This window comes from Raphanus sativus, chromosome 7 (assembly GCF_000801105.2).
Source record: "Raphanus sativus cultivar WK10039 chromosome 7, ASM80110v3, whole genome shotgun sequence".
NCBI classification, from domain to species: Eukaryota; Viridiplantae; Streptophyta; class Magnoliopsida; order Brassicales; family Brassicaceae; genus Raphanus; species Raphanus sativus.
The window spans coordinates 25,464,929-25,472,653 of record NC_079517.1 but is presented as its reverse complement, the minus strand read 5'-3'; the positions used below and the strand labels follow the sequence as shown (position 1 = coordinate 25,472,653).

The 7,725-nt window shown below is 35.3% G+C and overlaps 1 long non-coding RNA gene across 31 annotated transcripts; it reads left to right on the top strand.

Annotated features, from left to right (window-relative positions):
* Positions 1-3,379: 3,379 nt before the first annotated feature.
* LOC108828951 (uncharacterized) lies at positions 3,380-6,835 on the top strand. 31 transcript variants are annotated; one of them, XR_008936810.1, is made up of 11 exons: positions 3,389-3,521; positions 3,612-3,732; positions 3,808-3,985; positions 4,298-4,343; positions 4,416-4,565; positions 4,674-4,735; positions 4,839-4,981; positions 5,073-5,292; positions 5,395-5,664; positions 5,897-5,950; positions 6,092-6,835. It is a non-coding gene; the product is annotated as an uncharacterized LOC108828951 (long non-coding RNA). The 31 variants fall into 31 exon arrangements; XR_008936812.1 differs by having other exon boundaries at positions 3,390-3,521; positions 3,615-3,732; XR_008936826.1 differs by having other exon boundaries at positions 3,382-3,985; positions 6,114-6,205; positions 6,236-6,835.
* Positions 6,836-7,725: the final 890 nt, after the last annotated feature.

Sequence of the window (7,725 nt, the reverse complement as noted above, 5' to 3'; positions counted from 1 at the left end):
TGAATAAACCACCACAAAACATATGTGCCGTCTAGGATGAGACCTCATAAGAAGATGAGATAAGATTGGGAATATATGTTGGACAAAGAATATGACTTTCTCCCACGAATTCAAAGAGACCATGAGCCAAACATGGGTGATCAGATTGTGGCCAAGGTACACAGATTACATACAAGATGAATCCGGCTATCCAACATTAAAAGGAGAAAGTTATAAGCTGGTAAAGAGTAAATGTGATAAGAGAAATGGATTGGTATTAACCATCCTTGTCTTGGCAAAGATCCTCGGACCAGATTTATATTATACTGGACGTCCAATCCCTAGAAAGAAGGAGAATCATAGAAAGATAGCCAGACAGACCCGAAAGAAAGAATGACTAAGTCATACCAGCTTAGCACCATGAAATAAATGTCCTAGTAGAGACATAATAAATTTGATGTAGAGTCTATACAAGATAGACCAATATGTTCCATAGATAAAGGAACCTCGGAAATGAAAAGAAAGGTGCATAGAAATGACATATCCAAGGTCATAAAGGAAACCATACCAGACATTGAGATAAAGCCGGCCGACTCTAAGGTACATGTACCATACAATGCGGCTTGGGACGCCAAGCTGCAAAGTATTCAGTGGTCCTGATAAAAATGGAATCTCAATCGATTGTATCATGTATGGAACGCGATAGAACGCGATGGAACATCATATAAGGTGTCGACACATACACATACATAAGTGATAAAGATGCATAAGAGAAAGCACTTGAACATAAGAGATATAAGCGAGGATCACGAACCCACGTGAGAGTACTCATAAAGAAAAGAAAGGAACGTGGATTTAAAGTAAGGAAAAGAAAGATGGGCGTATGGCCATACATACATATATATAAGAGAGGCCATCTAACCAGTGAACAGATGAGCTTGTGAGGAAAAGAAAATCGTGAGACGTAGAACATGAACATATAGAGGTCGTCCATGTTACTACATAAAATCATTCAATGGAATGGCTTGATCACACAAGGATACTCACAGGGACTAAGGAACAAGGAGATATACTCCTATGTGGTGGATGCTACTAACCAATATCGAAATTGAAAAGATCTAGACATGTAAGAAAGATGTAGTAGACATTGAATATATCACTGGATATAAAGGTAATATAGATACCTGAAAGATGAGAAAGAAGTTCTCATAGAACAGTGTCGTTCCTGAGCTGTTCATGGACTGTAGTAAAAGCAGCTGCACATAAGGCATATAATGCATATACCAGATAAGACTAAGTGATACTTAGTAAAGGGAGTTCTATAAGAACGATCCATATCAGTCCATGCATATATTATGTAAGAAATTCCTTGTGTTCATACTTAAAGAAAGAATGATTAAGTTTGACTAATTCTTGGAAAGGCTATGACAAGAATACAATGATCTATAATAGAGATCATAGCCATGAAAGTGTGTTGAAATCTATGATCCAATGTACCAAGAATAGAATGTGATATGGTCAAGAGAATAAGAGGATGAATCCATCAGATTCATGACCAAAGGATCCATATCAACTAGGATCATGTCCGACATAGTTCGACCTTAATCATCTTGGTCTTGTTCCAGCCCCGTTCCGGCTCGATCCCCTCGATCCTGTTCCAACTAAACCGGTTCCAGTGATCACTATATTCAAATCGTGGTATGGCTATGGACAAGGCATGTGTCCTTGGTCCAAGAAAGACTTTACATAAGTACTTTTAAGACTTATGCACATCCGACCAAAAGAAATGTATTGATATGATTGGCGCCTTGATATGGCAAGCCATACTAGGTCGGATAAGTTATATGGATATGTTCAGACCATAAGACATTGATACTAAAGCCATAAACGTCCCCTGCCATAAGTGCTATTGGCACTTTACTTAGATAAATTTGGCATGTCCGAACATGGGACAATGGGACAGGATCAATATCCTAAGTTACCTTCTAAGGAACTAAGTGTTTCAGATTGATTTATACTAACCAAACTCAAAAGAAAGGATTGTTTGGTTTTAATAAATGTTACAGGTCCATACAAGCTCAAACAGGTTATACACGTTTGGAGTATGACGAAGAAGCACAAAATACTACAAGTTCAATCATATGATATGTTAGACGACTTCTTCACCATCTCTACACCAACTACACGTCCATGAAGTCTACCTATCCGTTTGGGACGTGACAACAGAAGGACCAGTTCAAAAATTGGCGCCCATGAAGCTAAACCACAAGAGTGTCCATGCGCCAGACTTGAAGAATATTTACAGAGGTCCAAATCAGAGGGAGTAGTGTGTGTTGTACTCTTTTTCCTTCACCAAGGTTTTGTCCCACTGGGTTTTCCTGGTAAGGTTTTAACGAGACAACATTAAGCACACTACAAGCTCTAAATGGTTATGGCATCCAAGGGAGAGTGTTATGAATAATATATTGTGGATGTCCATTAACCAGCCCATTGTATTAGTATTATTGGTTTAGTCTTACGCTCATTCAAGGCCCACTTTATATTAGGCCTATTATCTTATGGCGGTCTACGTAATTCCTATATAAAGAGCACTTATGATATTAAATAAACTATCTTTTCACAACATAACCACTTAGCTCTTCATTTAACCAGTATGGAATTTTTAGGGGTTTTGTTACGATGTTGAGGAGTGGGAAAGAAAGAAGTTAGAGTCTAAGGTTTATTGACTAATAGTTCGTCATTGTCTTTGTTATATGTGTGTCTTTGTTTTGTTCTTCTATAGTTCGTGTTAGCACACCAAAAAATACAATGGCATCTTTTTGTAGTAGATCCAATCTATCCAGTGACGTAGATTGCTATTATATAAACCATGTTGGTCAAATACATGACATCAAAATTATCATATACCAAGTCCACCATATTTCATCTAATACTAACTTAGCATGTACTACAATTATATGTACTTTGATCAAGAAATTTAATAACATATACATATATATTTTTGTTTTCTGTAAAAGATTTTCATACCAAACTGCATACACATACATATGGTTTGTGGAACCACGTTTTTAATATTATTTAGCTGCACAAAATCAATACTATTAAAACAAAAGAAATTTTTATCTACTTGCAAATAGTGTAGGTTAGACTATTAAATTTATTTAATTTTCTATTATTTCTCTTATAAACAACTTAATTATTATTAAATATATACTATATCTAACCAATCAGAACTATACTAAAAGCCACTAATAAAGCACTCTTAGGATGTCCACGTCGGATCAGAAATTCAAGCCAATCAGAGAGCTTGAAACCGACACGTCACATCTCTCTTTGTCGACATTAAATTTAAAATAGCCAAATGTTTTGGGCTTAACAAATTCGGTTAAGGCCCATTCAAAACTCACCTTCCTCTTTCTTCGTCTCCAACTCTCCTCTTTCAGCACCATCGTTTCCACTCTCTCCAAATCTCCGTTATTTTGCAATAATCAACCACTCTGAATCATTGATTCCTGCTCTTTAAACCTTCATTAATACGAGATGTATCCTTCCATCTCCTTATTTTTTACTCCTATATAATTCCTCTCGAAACATTTCTTAAAAAGGCCAACCTAATTGCTCAATCAATTTAGCAGCAACAGGCGCTTCCAAACTGACTTCGCCACTTCACTTTCATGGTTCTCATATGAGAAATCCATAAAAACCACAACATTCAATGGCTATGAAATGGAGCTGCATCTCATTGAAGAGCAGGTATGAAATATTATTTCTAATGATATTATTAGTTCCCAGAGTCTAATTCAATAATCCCTGCACTACATGGCAAAGAAACCGTCCAAATCAACGGGAAAGGCACCGGTGACTCAGTTCTTCAACGACGTCACCCCTCGATTGGGATAGTCCGAGATGCGATTCCGTCTAATTCATTTGTGGGAAGCAATGAACAATCAGAGAAGATTGTGAGAATCCATCTGTAGGTTCAAACTTCTCATTCACACAACTTCCAGTATGTTACTCTAAGCCTCTTCAGAAATAGTGAATCGTTTCTCCTTTCTTTATTTATGATGTATGGAGAAGACTATGTCTGTCTTCGTTACCTTACCTCAAAGAAATGACTATGGTAATTGTAACAATTTTCTTAGTGCTTATATCAAATTCTGGTGGTAGAGAGTAGATATGCTTATCTTGGTTTTTTTTTTTTTTTTGAACAAAACTTATCTTGGTTATACATTATATTAAGGTAACACAGATCATTCATATAATCTTATGAATTATACGTTTGAATTTTCTTATGTTTACCGTATGCTGATGATTTCAGATTCTTTCTTTCATTGTGACTGCAGGAAGGATCCCATAACACCCAGGTTAGCTTTATTTTGAAAGGTTTGGGTTGTTTTCAGAACCCAATGAATTTTTATGTAGGTATGATCTTTTAGTTACAGAAAATAAAAAGCAAGGAGAGGACATTGAAACCGCCAGTTGCTGGTCCTATATCTCATGTTCCAAGTGCTTCCGGAAGTTTCAACTTGGGTTCTCATCTTCCACCTGTGCATCATGAAATGATGAAATACTGTTGGGTTTATACGGTAAACCCATGTTGAACACATTTCCATTCACTGTCTCTCTCTAAGTGGTTTAAAGGCCAACCTCATTCCCCTAAGTCATAACAAATTGTCTCTGTGTTTTTAAACAAGGTACCGGGTTGAAATGGCATTCTCTGATGCGTCTGACTCTGATATGTTTGTGGGTTTTGATGGTGAGATTAACAAACTGACAAGCCTTTCTGCTGCTGCAGTGTCTCAAGCTACAGATACTAATTCCCTTTCTTCTCTGTTTATTGCTGTATTTAAACATACAAGACGCAGGAATGGCAGAACCACATAACTACAACCTTCCATGTCAAGCTCTCTAGGTTCAACTTTTCAACAAAGCATCAATCATTCACCATAGCTCGGATATTAGATCAGAACCAACGCCCCCAATTCCTAATTTTGATGTTCAGGTGAGCGAACTCACTTACGACTGGCGTGCTCTTCTTCTTAACATGTCAAACTGATCTTCACTAACTCATTCGCATGGAGGTGATGACACAGTTGATCGCTCTGAACCGCACTGGCATTGGTACTTGCTGGTTGAAGGCCACCAAGAAGAGGGTACTGAATCACATGCCTCTCTGTTATACATGAGATGCCCTCGGAGGAATCACCAAGGGTGGAGTTAGGACGCTATTGCAAGAGACCACATAATGGTTTATCTTCAAGAGTATGGGAGTTTTAAACACTTTGTGGACTTTGACTGCTGCTCTACTATCCAGTATATAAAAAATACTCCTCTAGACAAATAAGTAGTACTTTAGCTCCCTGTCATGCTTATAATTGCTTCTGATTTTTTTTCTTTTTAAATTTTCGTACACAGCGAAATGCTTGACGTTGATATCTGGGAGACTGAGATATTGGTTGACAGATTACGCTGCCCGAAGTTATTTGACGACTGTCTTTCTTATCCCCTCCCTGATTTCTTTCTCAAACAGGCGCATCAAGGGATGGGTTTGCCAATTGTCGTCTCACTGATCTATGCTTTGGTCCTCAAAGATATTTTTCTCATATTTCCAGAAGCTTAGAAGAGATCTCAAACGTCGGCAGCCATGGCAAGCACCAAGGTCCAGAGGACTATCTCCAGCTAATTGTACGTTTCCTAGGATCTCTTCTCTTTCATTTCTTTGTACGCATTACCAATCTGTTGCTAACCAGTACCATAAGCATGTGCTTAGTTTTGTTGATAGATCAAGTGTCAATACATAAACATTGTGACTATTACTCTAATTTAGTCATTAGAATTTGTTACTCTAAATGCTGACAAGTAAAGTACTTCCTTGGTTTGATTCGATTTCTCTTGGGGCGATGCTGATTATCACCAGGAGACGTTGGATAATCTGAAAATTGCTGTGAAGAGCACTAAGAAGCTTTGTGCTGTATGTTCTTCTTTTCTTTTCATTTTTTTCCTTTTTTCTTTGTTTTGCTTTAGTTTGAGAGAGTCTTTGTTTTTTTGGTTCTTTAGGTTATGCTTGTTTTTTTGGTTCTTTAGGTTAAGTCTTTTTTTTTTGGTTCTTTAGGTTATTTCCATAATCATTACAGAACATGGAATAACAGAGAAAACGACAGCAGAATCAAAACCAGTTACAGCACGACATAATCTAATTCTCTTACAGACGCCCATTGCAATAAGCGTAAGAAACGACGTTATAATTCTCTTACAGGCTTAGATGTTGTGCCACTAAACCTTACCCGAGACGGCATATCCCAAACGACATAATCTAATTCTCTTACAGGCTTAGATGTTGTGCCACTAAACCTTACCCGAGACGGCATATCCCAAATTATCCAACCAGAAGAGGAATCTCGCTTAGCTGGTGTTCCTATCAGTTTCTTGATGATAACCACGATGAGAAATATTGAGATGGGAATGTCTGTAACTATGAAACCGGAAGAAACGACGTTAGCTAAGTCATCAAATCGAGATTTACGTTGTTCTTCTCGCCGGTTATTCACCAGAGCTCCAATGGGAGGTCATGGATGATTCGTGCTGTCTTCAAGTACCAAACTTTCTCATTTCTGATACTAAAAGTTAGTTTGGCCAATCGGCCTTAGTGTTGTGAGTTCATTAAGGTGAAATAGAGAGAGAAGTGAGATGAAGGAGAAGAGAGTGAGCAAGTGGGGACAATATCTAATAATGTAAAAGTTTTGGAATTTTTCATAGAAATTAAAAAATTGTAGCATTTTTAATTGTCCTGTTACTCAGCTTTTCATTTTTGTTCAGAACAACACGTTACTCAGCTTTTCTTCAGATTTGTAAATAATTTGTTTACTAAAATAATTAAATCAATGAAAAAGGAGGATTGTATATATAAACATTTTAACATTTACCTTGAGCCAAAAAACACTAACCCATTAACTAATTATGGGCCTCATTAATTAAAATTCATACGATTTGTGCCCACCAGATCCATTAAGCCGTCTCAACAGTTTCAAAACTAATAACACAAAATTAAACAACCAAATATATAAACAATATAACACATTACATTATATTCGGTAACTAAATAATAAACAGAATAAGAGACAATATATATGCATATATTGTAACCTGAAAATTATTTATTAAATACATTAAAAATTAAAAAAAAAATTCCATTCACCAAAACTATAAAAATAAAATTGATATAGACTATATAATAACAACAAATAGAATTACTACGAAAGTAAATTAAAAAAAATACACCACTTTCCGCGCGTAGCGCGGATACACCCCTAGTTATTTTAATATTTTCAAACCAAGATCTTTAAAAATATATTCTTAAGTATCTTTTACTAAGATTACATTTTAATAATTTCTTTTTATATACTTTATTTAAAATGTAAATATACATTTCTTTTTAATATTTACTTTTAAATCATAAAAGTCATAATTAATAACTAACTGTAGTTAAAAAACGATTTTTAATTTGTTTATTATTTATATACTAAGAAATAAATTATATAGAATTTATATATATACATAATTTAATTAAATTGCTACATCAAGTAATAAATATAAAGTTACTTAACCCATCTATTAACTATTTTCTAAATTATAAAATAACATAATAAAACAAATGCAAGAATTTTACAACAAACTTCAAATTATTAAAACAAATATTAAAGTACGATATATAAAATAATAAATAATTTCATAAGTTAATATATATAT